This window comes from Lampetra planeri, unplaced genomic scaffold, assembly GCF_965212315.1.
Source record: "Lampetra planeri unplaced genomic scaffold, kcLamPlan1.2.h2 scaffold_183, whole genome shotgun sequence".
In the NCBI taxonomy this organism is placed as follows: Eukaryota; Metazoa; Chordata; class Hyperoartia; order Petromyzontiformes; family Petromyzontidae; genus Lampetra; species Lampetra planeri.
In genome coordinates, this window is record NW_027614573.1 from 1 (window position 1) to 17,780 (window position 17,780).

At 44.8% G+C, this 17,780-nt stretch overlaps 1 long non-coding RNA gene across 2 annotated transcripts; it reads left to right on the forward strand.

The window, feature by feature from the left end:
- The first annotated feature begins 28 nt into the window (after positions 1-28).
- On the forward strand, positions 29-17,104 carry LOC144739993 (uncharacterized). 2 transcript variants are annotated; one of them, XR_013589547.1, is made up of 5 exons: positions 29-388; positions 4,124-4,243; positions 6,915-7,136; positions 12,073-12,192; positions 15,722-17,104. It is a non-coding gene; the product is annotated as an uncharacterized LOC144739993 (long non-coding RNA). The 2 variants fall into 2 exon arrangements; XR_013589546.1 differs by lacking the exon at positions 15,722-17,104 and having other exon boundaries at positions 31-388; positions 12,073-12,735.
- Positions 17,105-17,780: the final 676 nt, after the last annotated feature.

Below are 17,780 nucleotides of genomic sequence, written 5' to 3' on the forward strand. Positions count from 1 at the left end.
CGGAATCGCCTGTAACCAGAATGAGTGGCGCCTCTTCATTGACAGCTCATCCAGGAGCCTCAAAGCCGTGCTGCTCCGTAATGGTAATAAGTACCCGTCTCTTCCCCTGGCTCGCTCGGTGCACCTCAAAGAGGATTACAACAGCATCAAGACCTTGCTGGATGCCTTGAAGTATGATGAGTATGGCAGGGAGGTCATCGTAAACTTAAAAATGGTGGCATTCCTGAAAGGTCTCCAAGGCGGTTTTACCAAGTTTCCCTGCTATTTTTGCCTTTGGGACAACAGGGACACCAAGGCGCACTACCACAGGTGGGACTGACCACAGCGGACCGAGTTCTCTGTGGGGAGGAACAACGTCAAGTGGGAGCCACTGGTGGACCCCCGGAAGGTGCTGATGCCACCACGGCACATCAAAGTGGGCCTTATGGAACAATTTGTCAGAGCTGTAGATAAGGAGTCGGCAGCCTTCAAGTACCTTCAAGACTACAGTGGAACCTCGGTATACGTCGTTAATTCGTTCCAGAAGGTAGGACTTATACCGAAAATGACGTATACCAAACGATTTTTTCCCATAAGAAATAAAGGGAAAGGAAATAATCCGTTCCAGAGGAAAATAAATGATATTTTATATGGCATATTATACATTAATGGGGTTGTATAAAATAATTTAGACACTAATTACGAAAATGCTTACAGAAGCCACGTGACCGCGCTGCTGGCAGCTGCGCTGGCCACGTGGCGTGTCTCAACCCCGCAAGTAGCACGCGCCTCGACCTGAGGCCCTCCATGGGGGCAGCCCTCCACGTCCCCCGCCCCTCTCCTCTACGTCCCCCGCCCCTCTCCACCACGCTACCCTGCCCCTTTTCCCCACATCCCCCGCCCCTCTCCCCCACGCCACGCCACCCCGCCCCTCCCCCCCACGTCCCCCGCCTCCCCCCGCTACCCCACCACTCTCGCTTTGTTTCAGTCGTGAACGGGGCATACGCGGGTACTGTACGAGGTGACTCATCCCGACCCACACAAGTTTTAGCAAAGGCGTCGTATCCCAAGCAAGACGTCGTATCCCAAGATATATTTTTTATACGTATACGACGTATACCAAATTCGACGTATTCCAAAGCGGTTGTATACCGAGGTTCCACTGTACTTCTCGAAGCTGTCTGAGGCAAAGGTGAAAGCTGGTGTTTTCGTCGAATCACAGATAAAGAAGATCCTGGAGTGCAATGAATTCCCCAAGAAGCTCACAAGTAAGGAGAAAGCGGCTTGGAACAGCTTTGTCGCAGTCGTTCGGGGCTTCCTGGGAAATCACATGGCCGAAAACTATGTGGAGCTGGTTGAGACTGGTGAAGAACGATGGCACAATGGGCTGTAGGATGTCCCTCAAAGTCCATTTCCTTTATGCTCATCTTGATAAATTCAAGGAGAATATGGCAGCGCACTCGGAGGAAATGGGCGAGCGCTTCCACCAGGATATACTGGACTTTGAACGCCGCTACCAAGGACAGTATAATGAGAACATGATGGGAGGCTAACATTTGGGGGCTGATTCATGAAAGTAATTTACAGTATAATTGTAAATCTTCAAAAACTACTCACTTCTAAATCTTTTGTAATAATTTTTGTATTACTTTAGTATAAATACATGTTAATTTCGATTCATATGTTTTTTTTCTGACTTTATGTGAACGAAAAGACACAAATTCGCCCGTTTTCTCATTGAAAATAGGTACATTTCTAAATATCACTGTCCTGGTCACAAAACCAAAGTTTGTGGGGAATAATAGCCATTTTCTATACTTTTTAGGCAGAAGCAATTAAAAAATAACACTTACTAACCAGGAACAAAAATTGTGTTACACATAGTGTAGTCATGCGTAAGTGATGTCACTCCACATCGAACAGCCCCCCTCATTAATAATCATGAGCAGATGACATCACTCCACATGGAGCACGCACCCCCCTAATTAATAATCATGAGCAGGTGACGTCACTCCACATCGAACAGCCCCCCTAATTAATAATCATAAGGTGACGTCCTCCAAATGGACACCTCCCCCCATTCATAATAATTTGCAGCTGACGTCACTCCACATGGGGGGCCGAGGTGCCTCCTCCCCCCTCCTCAGCGTTAACTTACAAACCTCACTACAAAGGCAAAACCCTCAAGTCAAGCAATCTCCGTAATGCTATTGAGACATCAAAGTAAAAAGGACGTCATGATGAACAAGGGATTATAACCTTAAAATGAAATAGGTCTGTGTCACTGCGCCCTTACAGATTGCACACGCATTGATGCAATGAATATCACGTCGCGGTCTGCTTTTCACTTGCAAGTTTCAGATTAACTGCAATACACCCGTCCTTGGACGGGCTAAAGGCTAGTTGTAAATAATTGAGCAGTTTTACATACAGTGAGGGAAAAAAGTATTTGATCCCCTGCTGATTTTGTACGTTTGCCCACTGACAAAGAAATGATCAGTCTATAATTTTTATGGTAGGGTTATTTGAACAGTGAGAGACAGAATAACAACAACAAAATCCAGAAAAAACGCATGTCAAAAATGTTATAAATTGATTTGCATTTCAATGAGGGAAATAAGTATTTGACCCCTCTGAAAAACATGACTTAGTACTTGGTGGCAAAACCCTTGTTGGCAATCACAGTGGTCAGACGTTTTTTGTAGTTGACCACCAGGTTTGCACACATCTCAAGAGGGATTTTGTCCCACTCCTCTTTGCAGATCTTCTCCAAGTCATTAAGGTTTCGAGGCTGACGTTTGGCAACTCGAACCTTCAGCTCCCTCCACAGATTTTCTATTGGATTAAGGTCTGGAGACTGACTAGGCCACTCCAGGACCTGAATGTGCTTCTTCTTGAGCCACTCCTTTGTTACCTTGGCCGTGTGTTTTGGGTCATTGTCATGCTGGAATACCCATCCACGACCCATTTTCAATGCCCTGGCTGAGGGAAGGAGGTTCTCACCCAAGATTTGACGGTACATGGCCCCGTCCATCGTCCCTTTGATGCGGTGAAGATGTCCTGTCCCCTTAGCAGAAAAACACCCCCAAAGCATAATGTTTCCACCTCCATGTTTGACGGTGGGGATGGTGTTCTTGGGGTCATAGGCAGCATTCCTCCTCCTCCAAACACGGGAGTTGAGTTGATGCCAAAGAGCTCCATTTTGGTCTCATCTGACCACAACACTTTCACCCAGTTGTCCTCTGAATCATTGACAAACTTCAGACGGGCATGTATATGTGCTTTCTTGAGCAGAGGGATCTTGCGGGCGCTGCAGGATTTCAGTCCTTTACGGCGTACTGTGTTACCAACTGTTTTCTTGGTGTCTATGGTCCCAGTTGCCTTGAGATCATTGACAAGATTCTCCCGTGTATTTCTGGGCGGATTCCTCACCGTTCTCATGATCATTGCAACTCCACGAGGTGAGATCTTGCATGGAGCCCCAGGCCGAGGGAGATTGACAGTTCTTTTGTGTTTCTTACATTTGCGAATAATCGCACCAACTGTTGTCACCTTCTCACCAAGCTGCTTGGCGATGGACTTGTAGCCCATTCCAGCCTTGTGTAGGTCTACAATCTTGTTTCTGACATTCTTGGAGAGCTCTTTGGTCTTGGCCATGGTGGAGAGTTTGGAATCTGATTGATTGGTTGGTTCTGTGAACAGGTGTCTTTTATACAGGTAACAAGCTCAGATTAGGAGCACTCCCTTTAAGAGTGTGCTCCTAATCTCAGCTTGTTACCTATATAAAAGACACCTGGGATCCAGAAATCTTTCTGATTGAGAGGGGGTCAAATACTTATTTCCCTCATTGAAATGCAAATCAATTTATAACATTTTTGACATGCGTTTTTTCTGGATTTTGTTGTTATTCTGTCTCTCACTGTTCAAATAAACCTACCATTAAAATTATAGACTGATCATTTCTTTGTCAGTGGGCAAACATACAAAATCAGCAGGGGATCAAATACTTTGTTCCCTCACTGTATATAAATTGCATTGGCATATGTGGTCATTGACACGGTAAAACTAGTCAAGATGGTGTGGTGATGTTGCAGTGTCAAGAAAAGTGCTTCATGGTGTCTTAAACTCTCTTCTCATTTGACAGCAATTGGAGAGTACAGCCATGTCTTTAGCTGCATGCAGTGAGGCATGGGGCGTCTGCGAGAATGCCGGCAATTCACGGAGCAAGACCAGAGGTCGAGCCATGCTGCCCACGTCTAGAGAGGTATTTGTATGCTTGAATAATAATAGTGAAAATTATTGTACAGGCAGACCTCGCTTAGCGCTCAAAATGTGTATGCTGGAGAAGTGGCCACTAATCAAATCGGCGCATAAAGGAGTTCATTAGACAATTGTATATATGGGGATGCATTCCCAACAGCTTTAATTCTTACATGTGTAATGCGAGCGTAGGCTGGGGCTTCGCCGCCCCAGCCCCTAAGCCATCAAGGCGACACGAGCCATCGGGTAAAGGGTTCAAGGGTGGAGCCCGCGGGCGCTAGGGGGTGGTATTATCTGGAAAGTTCTTAAGGGTCTGGGTGACGCGGGAAGGGGATATAATGGAGAGCCGGAAGGGGCTCGAGGTCAGTTGGTGAGAGCTGGAAGCTGGACCACGTCGCGGGTCTCCGTGAGCCATCGGCCACGTGGCGACGCGGAGACGGCTCCCAGCGCGCCGTCTGCCAGCGGTGCGCGGGAGCGGGGAAGCGGGACGCCAGCTCACGCGACGCGCCGTGAGCGAGAGAATGGCGTGAGAGCGGGACGCCAGCTCACGCGACGCGCCGCGGAACGTCCGAGAGAGCGGAACGCGAGCTGTCCATATAACGAAGAAATAAACAGACGGAGACACAGTCGCTTCTTCTTGGTTCTTTCGGTAAAGTCACGTAGAAGGGAAATAATAAAATAATAAAAATAAAACATAATAAAATACAATTTTCACGACGTTTCGGCCACAACGCAAGCTGCCGTCCTCAGGTGAAGAACAGGTCTGTCGGAAAGACAGCGTCTGAATGAACACAGTCGCTTGTCATCGACCTGTATTATTGCACATGTATGAGCAATATATGAGGGCTTCATTGAGGTATTGGTAACAGCACTAATAATACAGATGCTAAAACTTCTTTTGAATAAGTAATATTTTAAAATACTTTTAAACACGCTTTAATGAAATGTACCGTATGAGTAATGGCAGAACTCCACAACTCCAGGAATTGGCCCCGAGGCTTGCCATAATATAAGGGACCGTGGTCAATTACAGCCTACGTAAGTTGAGCGTTGACAACTAGACCCAAGCCGAAACATAACATGTAAAAAAGATTGTTTCAAAATATATTTTTTATTTTTTTTGATAGAATATAGTATTGTCATTGATACGGCTATTTTAATACACACAATGGACTGGAAGGACAAGATTAAAGGGCTCGTATAATGCACATGCATAATGTACGTTGACTCATTAATCGCCCCCCCCCTCCACTTTGCGCAAGAGCGTGAAGTGTGGTCACCACATCTACGCCTCTATATCCACAAATCTGTCTGTCGCCTGATGAAGCTAGTTGTAATACTGGCAAAACATCGTACTCAGATTGTAAATGTTGTGGCTTGGCTCTCCAACACACCAGTGTGCTGTACTAGTGACAAATTGGCATGTTCTGTTTACATTACAACCCTTACTAGTTCGCTGTGTTGGGTGGTGGTGGATTTTAACGACACATATATTTACACGATCTAACAAAACAAACCTCTTATGGATGATATTCGTCGTGAAAGCCTACGTGTTAAACGGGATATTCGATGTCCCCTGTGAAGCCGATGGCGTTTATTTTACGGCTCGTACATCTTAGTATTAACCAGGACGGCCTGTCGGAATAGAACCGCAAACCTCTGCAACAAGTGGCAAATGCACTACCGCTGAGCCACGTCAATTATTTTATTCATAAACTTAGGTTTCCACAGCCAGCGTTATGATGCATAGTTGATTTGTGGGCTTAATTGAGGAGTGTGTATGTTCTCCACCTGCTGTACATGGACGACTCGTAGACTGAACTCTTAGTAAGGGCTTGCGCCAGTTTATTAACACAGAGGTAACAAAACACACCAGAGGTAGGTGTCCCTACACTCAGTCCTTGACGCGGACGTCAGGCTCTATCTATTCCTAGCCTGGGCTATCTCTTGGCCTCTCACTCGAGTTGGGATGGGGGCTTATCCAACACCACCCGACCGAGGAGAGCAGCACCCCACGTAATCTTAACCGGCTCTTGCAGACTTCTCTGAGCCCTACCCCTGGCTGTATCTTCGGCTCTCCTACTCGTAGAACCCGGACGGGGGATCAGCCAACACCGTCCGGTCAAGAGCAGGAGAGACCTTCTTAAGACGCTCACCATCCCGGGCTCCCACAACGACCCCGCTTTCGCCACGGGGTCCCCCTTAAGTATTTCCCGTGACATGACGTCATTGCGCCTCACAGCGCTCATGATGTCATGTCGTCATACTACTCTACACATGTGTAGTGAGTGACATTGGGGATGTCACTGTATGGTGCCGGACAGCATCGTGTGTGTTGCAGAGTGATGCCGGCTCTAGCAGAGCACGGCGTGCGATGCACTGTGTTGCCTCTGAAGAAGAACTTCTGCAACTCAGTTGGACTCACTACACATGGATTTCCTCCCAGAAAATAAAAAACCCCTTCCAATTGAACATGTATTGCTCATCTATCCCAATGCTGGAAATTACTTGCAAAATTACTGAATTCGGATGACACATGCAATCATCATCCCCTCCTGCTGCCAAAAAAATGGCATGACCCTCGTTAAAAATATTCTTGAGATTTTCTGGGTCAGGAAGTGTAACAATAATAAAAATGTCCTTGTCCCTAACTCTTGTTTCTGTCCTCCTGACAGGTGGAGGTGAATGTGAGTGTGCGCCACATGTACCTGTACAGCCGCGAGGTGCGTGGGGTGGTGGCACGTCTCCGCGCCGAGTGTGGGTCACTGTCCGTGCACGCAGTTGCCTTGGCCCACACTCAAGGTGATCTGAACAAGGCCTTGGGACACGTTCGTAATGAGAAACAGGCAAATGTGCAAGCTTTTAGCATGCGATCGCGACGACCTACACGTGAGGTGGTAAGTCTTGAATAATAATAATTTAGTTGACAGTAATACCCTGGTTTATGTCGGGGATGCTTTCCTTAAATGTGCGACAACGAATACCGAAACGACGTAAATCAACGCAATTTTGCCACGAGGACTAAACAATGCTGAAGCCGTGTTAATGCGTGCATCTTCATCCTAGACGTATCCGCAACATTACATTCAATTACTAAAAATACTACACTCAATACTAGTTTCGGCAGTAAACGTTAAAACATTATTAGCAGTACATTATGAAAATAAAATCACTAAAATATCATGCGTAATTACTATATTGTACTCCACAGTACAGAACATTTCTTTATGCGCGATACAAAGTAGTTTGTGTACAGGGTTAGGTGGAGGTGAAGGTTGAGAGGCGACGGTTACGAGAAAGGGCAGACGATGCTGTCAGCGACATGAGTGTGGGTTGAGGCAACGCTAGTCGGGTAGCGGTGGTGTTGATAATGAAGTGACAACGTATTTTCTAAACGATATAAAAGGGGGAGGTGTAAAATTGCAAGGCTTACAGCGCAAGGCTATCACGAAGGCGCAGTACAGCACATACAGTAGTCTGCAGTAGCTACATGTTGTGATGTTGCTTTGTGGAATGCCAATTGAGGAATTTGTCGGTCATTTGTGAATTTGGAAAATTTGAACCGTGACAGCAACACACATTGGCCTACTCTTATCAAAATAGCTTCTTTGCCCATCCTAGGACGGAAGCTGTAATATTTACGAAAAAAATTAGCAGAGTATAATTGTATCTTGTGTTAATTGAATGGCAGTGAATCTTGCACGAAATTATGTCATAAAACACTTCACTGCATTTCACTGTAGCACTGTATATAACTGACCTTCAATTTGTTCTAATTCACTGCTCTGATACTTTATTATTTTCTGCTTTCGGCCGCTGGGGTGCAAATAAATTGGATTGCAATACAATATCTGGAAAATCACCGAGAAATGTCTATTTAACCAAAATGTAGAAGCATAAATTAGACTTATCTTAGGAATAAATATAGACCCCAAATCAAATTTGTTGCCGCGTAGAATTATTTATTAGATTCATTTTAAATAAAGAATCGTGAAACTTAAAGCGAATTTGCAACAAATAATAATTCTGCTCTACCTTAATGACGGGGGTGCGGCATGTGGAGTGACGTCACGCGCGGGACACAAACTCCCTAATTAATAATCATGAGCGGATGACGTCACTGATGTGGACCACGCCACCCACCCCCTCATTAATAATCAAGAGTGGATGATGTCATTCCACATGGAGTTCCCCCCCCTGATCAATAATCATGAGCGGATTCCGTCACTCCACATGGAGCTCCCCCCCTTCATCAATAATCATGGCATGATGACGTCACTCATGTGGACCCTGGCCCCACCCCCTCATTAATAATCATGAGCGAGTCTTTATTTTCGATTGAATATTTCAGATTAACTGCAATACACCCGTCCTTGGACGGGCTATAGGCTACTTTTATAATAATTTAGAAGCAAAAATTAGACTTACCTTTTGTTTCAAGTGCTGAAGAAATAAATAAAGACACCAAATACACTTTGTTGCTGCGTAGAAATATTGATTTGATTACATTTCAATAAAGAAACGTCAAATTTAAAGTTAATTTGCGTAAAACAAATTATTTCCAATCAACCTGCGGGAATGTAAAAATCCACCCGCTCATGATTATGAATGAGGGGGGGGTGTCTCTTTTGCAGTGACGTCACGTACGGATTTAGCACTGCTGCGTATATTTATTTTTTACTTTCTGTAAAGAAACGTCATATTTGAAGCAACTTTGCGAAAAAACTATCTTTCCACTCGGCCTTCCGCGTGAGTGTAAAAATCCACCCGCTCATGATTATTTTATTATTAATGACGGGGGAGGGGGTATGTGGAGTGACGTCACGTGCATTACACACATTTCTGGGCTATTATAGTAGTAATGCCATCAGCGGGAATTGTAACGTCCACTGTGAAGCGTCACTTTCATGTAAATTGCATCATCAGAATCGCTGATTTAGATCTCTGTGTCGCGAGAAGAAAGCTCAAAGTGGTCCATGGGCGACCGGGATTTTGCTTCGGTGGCCATTGGACTTTGGAACTCTCTGTCAAAGTTGGTCAGGGAGTCTAGTTCAGTTTGGGCCTTCAGGTCCCCCCTAAAAATATTTATCTTTTAAGAAAGCATCTCGAATTTTAACTTTGCCACTTCTTACCCCCCCCCCCCCCCATTGTAAGGCACCTTGATGTTTTATGCATGGGGTCAGTAAAAGAGAAGAAGCAGAAAGAGAAGTGTTGTGAGCTGCGGTCGTGAGTGAATGTGTGTACAGGTGAGTGTGTAGCTCGGTAAGTGAGCGTGTGGGTGATTTGCCACAGTGTAATGGTTAGCACACTGGATTTGCGATGATCCTAAGGTCACCAGTTTGTTTCTATGGCAGTTGAAACAACGGTGCAAGTCTCTCGAATTCCCCCCCCCTCCACTTGTGTAAGAACTCATCATATATTCGTCGAAAATGTAAAAAAACAATTCAGGACCTGACTGTGACTCAGTGTGGATCTCCTGGAGTCAGTCTATTTTATTATTATAAAGAATTAAAGGGGCTGTTTGATGACACGACTAGAGAGCTGGCTTGCACTGCAGGGAACTTAATATTCAACTTGGATTCCGCAACCCTCAATGGCCTTTTTAAGTTAAATTTGTGCATGTAAGACTCGCACAAACAACTATACCCAGAAACCCATAGACTCCAACAGAGACTCATACATTACTACAGACACTCAGACTCACACAGCGACCCCATACTCACAGAGACCGATAGACATGCACAGAGACCCATAGCCTCACACAGAGATCCATACACTCAAAGGCCCAAAAACTCACAGAAATCCATAGATTCGCACAGATGTCAATAGAATTTTAATTTTAATATTTATTTATACTGGATGAATCTGATGAGCTATAACGATGTTTTCACAGACGTCCAATCGGGTGGGTCAGAAAATAACAACAAAAATACAATACAAAAACATCACAGGAAAAGTAAACAAATTGTTTCGAAATATACAAATTAAATTGAACTCTTTTTATCTTACCATTGACTCATACAAACATGTTGGACTCGCACAGAGACCTTAACCACTAAACCTCGAACAATTAAAACGCTCTAAACCCCTAACTATCTAAATCCATAACCATCTAAACCGCTAACCCTCTCAACCCATTTACCCTTACAACCCTAATCTTTAAACCCCTCGCCCTCTAAAAGCTTAAACTCTAAACCACCAAAACACTAACCATCTCAACCCCTAACCCTCTAAATTCCTATACCCCTAACCCTCAACCCCTTTACCCTTAAAACCCTAACCCACCAAAACCCTCACTCTCTAAACCCCTTATTCTTTTAACCCTAACCGTCTAAGCCATTAAAAACCAAAACTTCTAAACCCTCTGAATCCCTAACCCTCTAAACCTTGAAACCCTAACCTTCTAAAACCCTAAATCCTTAACATTCTAAATACCAACCAATCTAAACCACTACCCTCTAAAGAACTAACCCTCTAGACCCCTAACCCTCTGAACTCATAACCTCCTAAATCCTCAACCTCTAAAACCCTAACCCTCAAACCCCTAACGTTCTAAAACCCTAAATCTGTAACCTAATCTCAATACGTTTAAACCCCAACCCTCTAAAGAACGAACCCTCTAGACACCTAACCCTTAAAACACCTATGCCCCTAAAATGCTAACCCTCTAAACACATAATCCACTACACCCGGAACCCTCTAAACCCATAAAGTTTTTTTTTTTAGATTATGTAAATATAAACGTGTCGTTAAACCAACCACCACCTGAAACAGCCAATTAGTAAAATTTGTCACATCAACAAAAAGTGCCATTTAGTGTTGGAGACTAACGAAAAAAAACTTTATTATGGACAATATTAGTTGTGAAAGTCTACGTGTTAAACCCTCAACTCTCAAACCACTAAACCCCTAACACTGTAAATCACTAACCCTTGAAACCCCGATACCTCTAAACCCCTAAACACATACCCTTATAACCTCAACTACTAACCATCTAAACCATTCAACATCCAACAATCGAAACACAAAAACCTCTAAACACGCAACTCTCTAAACCCCTAACCCTCTAAAACCCATAAACCTCTAAACACATAGCTTTCTAAACCCTCTAAACTCAAAACGTTCTAAACTCTAACCCTCTAAACACCAAATCCTCTGAAGGACTTTCCCCTTAAGACCCCAACCGTCTAAACACCTCACCCTATAAAGCCGCAACCCATAAACCCCCAACACTCTTAACTGCCTAAACCCTTTACCTTTTAAACCCCAAACCGTCTAAACTCCTCAACCTGTAAAACCGTAACCCACTAAACCCCTCACCTTATAAACCCCTAATCCCCTAAATATCAAAACCTCTAAACCCATAACCTTCTAAAACTCTTCTGTGAACAGGTGTCTTTTATACAGGTAACAAGCCGAGATTAGGAGCACTCCCTTTAAGAGTGTGCTCCTAATCTCAGCTCGTTACCTGTATAAAAGACACCTGGGAGCCAGAAATCTTTCTGATTGAGAGGGGGTCAAATACTTATTTCCCTCATTAAAATGCAAATCAAGTTATAACATTTTTGACGTGCGTTTTTCTGGATTTTGTTGTTATTCTGTCTTTCACTGTTCAAATAAACCTACCATTAAAATTATAGACTGATCATTTCTTTGTCAGTGGGCAAACGTACAAAATCAGCAGGGGATCAAATACTTTTTTTCCTCACTGTATATAAATTGCATTGGCATATGTGGTCATTGACACGGTAAAACTAGTCAAGATGGTGTGGTGGTGTTGCAGTGTCAAGAAAAGTGCTTCATGGTGTCTTAAACTCTCTTCTCATTTGACAGCAATTGGAGAGTACAGCCATGTCTTTAGCTGCATGCAGTGAGGCATGGGGCGTCTGCGAGAATGCCGGCAATTCACGGAGCAAGACCAGAGGTCGAGCCATGCTGCCCACGTCTAGAGAGGTATTTGTGTGCTTGAATAATAATAGTGAAAATTATTGTACAGGCAGACCTCGCTTAGCGCTCAAAATGTGTATGCTGGAGAAGTGGCCACTAATCAAATCGGCGCATAAAGGAGTTCATTAGACAATTGTATATATGGGGATGCATTCCCAACAGCTTTAATTCTTACATGTGTAATGCGAGCGTAGGCTGGGGCTTCGCCGCCCCAGCCCCTAAGCCATCCAGGCGACACGAGCCATCGGGTAAAGGGTTCAAGGGTGGAGCCCGCGGGCGCTAGGGGGTGGTATTATCTGGAAAGTTCTTAAGGGGTGTGGTGAAGGGCAGAGTCTGGGTGACGCGGGAAGGGGATATAATGGAGAGCCGGAAGGGGCTCGAGGTCAGTTGGTGAGAGCTGGAAGCTGGACCACGTCGCGGGTCTCCGTGAGCCATCGGCCACGTGGCGACGCGGAGACGGCTCCCAGCGCGCCGTCTGCCAGCGGTGCGCGGGAGCGGGGAAGCGGGACGCCAGCTCACGCGACGCGCCGAGAGCGAGAGAATGGCGTGAGAGCGGGACTTGCCAGCTCACGCGACGCGCCGCGGAACGTCCGAGAGAGCGGAACGCGAGCTGTCCATATAACGAAGAAATAAACAGACGGAGACACAGTCGCTTTTTCTCGGTTCTTTCGGTAAAGTCACGTAGAAGGGAAATAATAAAATAATAAAAATAAAACATAATAAAATACAATTTTCACGACGTTTCGGCCACAACGCAAGCAGCCGTCCTCAGGTGAAGAACAGGTCTGTCGGAAAGACAGCGTCTGAATGAACACAGTCGCTTGTCATCGACCTGTATTATTGCACATGTATGAGCAATATATGAGGGCTTCATTGAGGTATTGGTAACAGCACTAATAATACAGATGCTAAAACTTCTTTTGAATAAGTAATATTTTAAAATACTTTTTTTTAAACACGCTTTAATGAAATGTACCGTATGAGTATTGGCAGAATTCCACAACTCCAGGAAGTGGCCCCGAGGCTTGCCATAATGTAAGGGACCGTGGTCAATTACAGCCTACGTAAGTTGAGCGTTGACAATTAGACCCAAGCCGAAACATAACATATAAAAAAGATTGTTTCAAAATATATTTTTTATTTTGTTTGATAGAATATAGTATTGTCATTGATAACGCTATTTTAATACACACAATGGACTGGAAGGACAAGATTAAAGGGCTCGTATAATGCACATGCATAATGTACGTTGACTCATTAATCGCCCCCCCCTCCACTTTGCGCAAGAGCGTGAAGTGTGGTCACCACATCTACGCCTCTATATAAGGAACAAAACAGGTGGACTTCTCCACAAATCTGTCTGTCGCCTGATGAAGCTAGTTGTAATACTGGCAAAACATCGTACTCAGATTGTAAATGTTGTGGCTTGGCTCTCCAACACACCAGTGTGCTGTACTAGTGACAAATTGGCATGTTCTGTTTACATTACAACCCTTACTAGTTGGCTGTGTCGGGTGGTGGTGGATTTTAACGACACATATATTTACACGATCTAACAAAACAAACCTCTTATGGATGATATTCGTCGTGAAAGCCTACGTGTTAAACGGGATATTCGATGTCCCCTGTGAAGCCGATGGCGTTTATTTTACGGCTCGTACATCTTAGTATTAACCAGGACGGCCTGTCGGAATAGAACCGCAAACCTCTGCAACAAGTGGCAAATGCACTACCACTGAGCCACGTCAATTATTTTATTCATAAACTTAGGTTTCCACGGCCAGCGTTATGATGCATATGTAATAAACGACTGGACCACGATGTCTGGCTCAGTGTCCTTTATTCGGTTCGTGCTGTACACCCACACGGCTGTCTTTACTCTGTAGCTTCTCCACGGTGCTGACTCCAATGTCGGCCCGATCCACAACAGCAGCTCCGCTGCTGTTTCTCTCACACAGCCCCCCTTGGCTGTACTCGCTGCAACTCCTCTCCCTCCGCAGCTCTGACAGCCTCTTGCTGTCTCTCTCTCTCTCCGCAGCTCTTCCTGGCAGCCACACCGCTGCCTCTAACACGCAGCCCTTCTGGCTGTCTCCTCTGCAGCTGCACACCACTCCGCAGCTTCCTCTTGTCTTCGGGGTTGGCTCCCGATGGCCGTCGGCGCCCCCCCCTCTCCACACTCGCCCGCGTGGCCTCACTCTTTTCCGCTCACACCCCGACTCCTTCCCCTTCCGGTTTACCCGCTTAAGGACCCGAACCTTCCACCCACGTCACATGACTCCACCCCCCGTGACGTCACATCCGGAAGGTCGCTTACGCCCGCATTACACATAGTTGATTTGTGGGCTTAATTGAGGAGTGTGTATGTTTTCTTGGTTCTTTCGGTAAAGTCACGTAGAAGGGAAGTAATAAAATAATAAAAATAAAACATAATAAAACAATTCTCACGACGTTTCGGCCACAACGCAAGCAGCCGGCGTCAGGCTGCTTGCGTTGTGGCCGAAACGTCGTGAGAATTGTTTTATTATGTTTTATTTTTATTATTTTATTACTTCCCTTCTACGTGACTTTACCGAAAGAACCAAGAAGATGAATCCCTGCAGTCACGAAAGCTTTAAATCGAAATTTAAGTGTGTATGTTCTCCACCTGCTGTACATGGACGACTCGTAGACTGAACTCTTAGTAAGGGCTTGCGCCAGTTTATTAACACAGAGGTAACAAAACACACCAGAGGTAGGTGTCCCTACACTCAGTCCTTGACGCGGACGTCAGGCTCTATCTATTCCTAGCCTGGGCTATCTCTTGGCCTCTCACTCGAGTTGGGATGGGGGCTTATCCAACACCACCCGACCGAGGAGAGCAGCACCCCACGTAATCTTAACCGGCTCTTGCAGACTTCTCTGAGCCCTACCCCTGGCTGTATCTTCGGCTCTCCTACTCGTAGAACCCGGACGGGGGATCAGCCAACACCGTCCGGTCACGAGCAGGAGAGACCTTCTTAAGACGCTCACCATCCCGGGCTCCCACAACGACCCCGCTTTCGCCACGGGGTCCCCCTTAAGTATTTCCCGTGACATGACGTCATTGCGCCTCACAGCGCTCATGATGTCATGTCGTCATACTACTCTACACATGTGTAGTGAGTGACATTGGGGATGTCACTGTATGGTGCCGGACAGCATCGTGTGTGTTGCAGAGTGATGCCGGCTCTAGCAGAGCACGGCGTGCGATGCACTGTGTTGCCTCTGAAGAAGAACTTCTGCAACTCAGTTGGACTCGCTACACATGGATTTCCTCCCATAAAATAAAAAACCCCTTCCAATTGAACATGTATTGCTCATCTATCCCAATGCTGGAAATTACTTGCAAAATTACTGAATTCGGATGACAGATGCAATCATCATCCCCTCCTGCTGCCAAAAAAATGGCATGACCCTCGTTAAAAATATTCTTGAGACTTAGGATTTTCTGGGTCAGGAAGTGTAACAATAATAAAAATGTTCTTGTCCCTAACTCTTGTTTCTGTCCTCCTGACAGGTGGAGGTGAATGTGAGTGTGCGCCACATGTACCTGTACAGCCGCGAGGTGCGTGGGGTGGTGGCACGTCTCCGCGCCGAGTGTGGGTCACTGTCCGTGCACGCAGTTGCCTTGGCCCACACTCAAGGTGATCTGAACAAGGCCTTGGGACACGTTCGTAATGAGAAACAGGCAAATGTGCAAGCTTCTAGCATGCGATCGCGACGACCTACACGTGAGGTGGTAAGTCTTGAATAATAATAATTTAGTTGACAGTAATACCCCGGTTTATGTCGGGGATGCTTTCCTTAAATGTGCGACAACAAATACCGAAACGACGTAAATCAACGCAATTTTGCCACGAGGACTAAACAATGCTGAAGCCGTGTTAATGCGTGCATCTTCCTCCTAGACGTATCCGCAACATTACATTAAATTACTAAAAATACTACACTCAATACTAGTTTCGGCAGTAAACGTTAAAACATTATTAGCAGTACATTATGAAAATAAAATCACTAAAATATCATGCGTAATTACTATATTGTACTCCACAGTACAGAACATTTCTTTATGCGCGATGCAAAGTAGTTTGTGTACAGGGTTAGGTGGAGGTGAAGGTTGAGAGGCGACGGTTACGAGAAAGGGCAGACGATGCTGTCAGCGACATGAGTGTGGGTTGAGGCAACGCTAGTCGGGTAGCGGTGGTGTTGATAATGAAGTGACAACGTATTTTCTAAACGATATAAAAGGGGGAGGTGTAAAATCGCAAGGCTTACAGCACAAGGCTATCACGAAGGCGCAGTACAGCACATACAGTAGTCTGCAGTAGTTACATGTTGTGATGTTGCTTTGTGGAATGCCAATTGAGGAATTTGTCGGTCATTTGTGAATTTGGAAAATTTGAACCGTGACAGCAACACACATTGGCCTACTCTTATCCCAACTAGCTTCTTTGCCCATCCTAGGACGGAAGCTGTAATATTTACGAAAAAAATTAGCAGAGTATAATTGTATCTTGTGTTAATTGAATGGCAGTGAATCTTGCACGAAATTATGTCATAAAACACTTCACTGCATTTCACTGTAGCACTGTATATAACTGACCTTCAATTTGTTTTAATTCACTGCTCTGATACTTTATTATTTTCTGCTTTCGGTCGCTGGGGTGCAAATAAATTGGATTGCAATACAATATCTGGAAAATCACCGAGAAATGTCTATTTAACCAAAATGTAGAAGCATAAATTAGACTTATCTTAGGAATAAATATAGACCCCAAATCCAATTTGTTGCCGCGTAGAATTATTTATTAGATTCATTTTAAATAAAGAAACGTGAAACTTAAAGCGAATTTGCAACAAATAATAATTCTGCTCTACCTTAATGACGGGGGTGCGGCATGTGGAGTGATGTCACGCGCGGGACACAAACTCCCTAATTAATAATCATGAGCGGATGACGTCACTGATGTGGACCACGCCACCCACCCCCTCATTAATAATCAAGAGTGGATGATGTCATTCCACATGGAGTTCCCCCCCCTGATCAATAATCATGAGCGGATTCCGTCACTCCACATGGAGCTCCCCCCCCCTCATCAATGATCATGGAATGATGACGTCACTCATGTGGACCCTGGCCCCACCCCTTAATTAATAATCATGAGCGGGTCTTTATTTTCGATTGAATATTTCAGATTAACTGCAATACACCCGTCCTTGGACGGGCTATAGGCTACTTTTATAATAATTTAGAAGCAAAAATTAGACTTACCTTTTGTTTCAAGTGCTGAAGAAATAAATAAAGACACCAAATACACTTTGTTGCTGCATAGAAATATTGATTTGATTACATTTCAATAAAGAAACGTCAAATTTAAAGTTAATTTGCGTAAAACAAATTATTTCCAATCAACCTGCGGGAATGTAAAAATCCACCCGCTCATGATTATGAATGAGGGGGGGGTGTCTCTTTTGCAGTGACGTCACGTACGGATTTAGCACTGCTGCATATATTTATTTTTTACTTTCTGTAAAGAAACGTCATATTTGAAGCAACTTTGCGAAAAAACTATCTT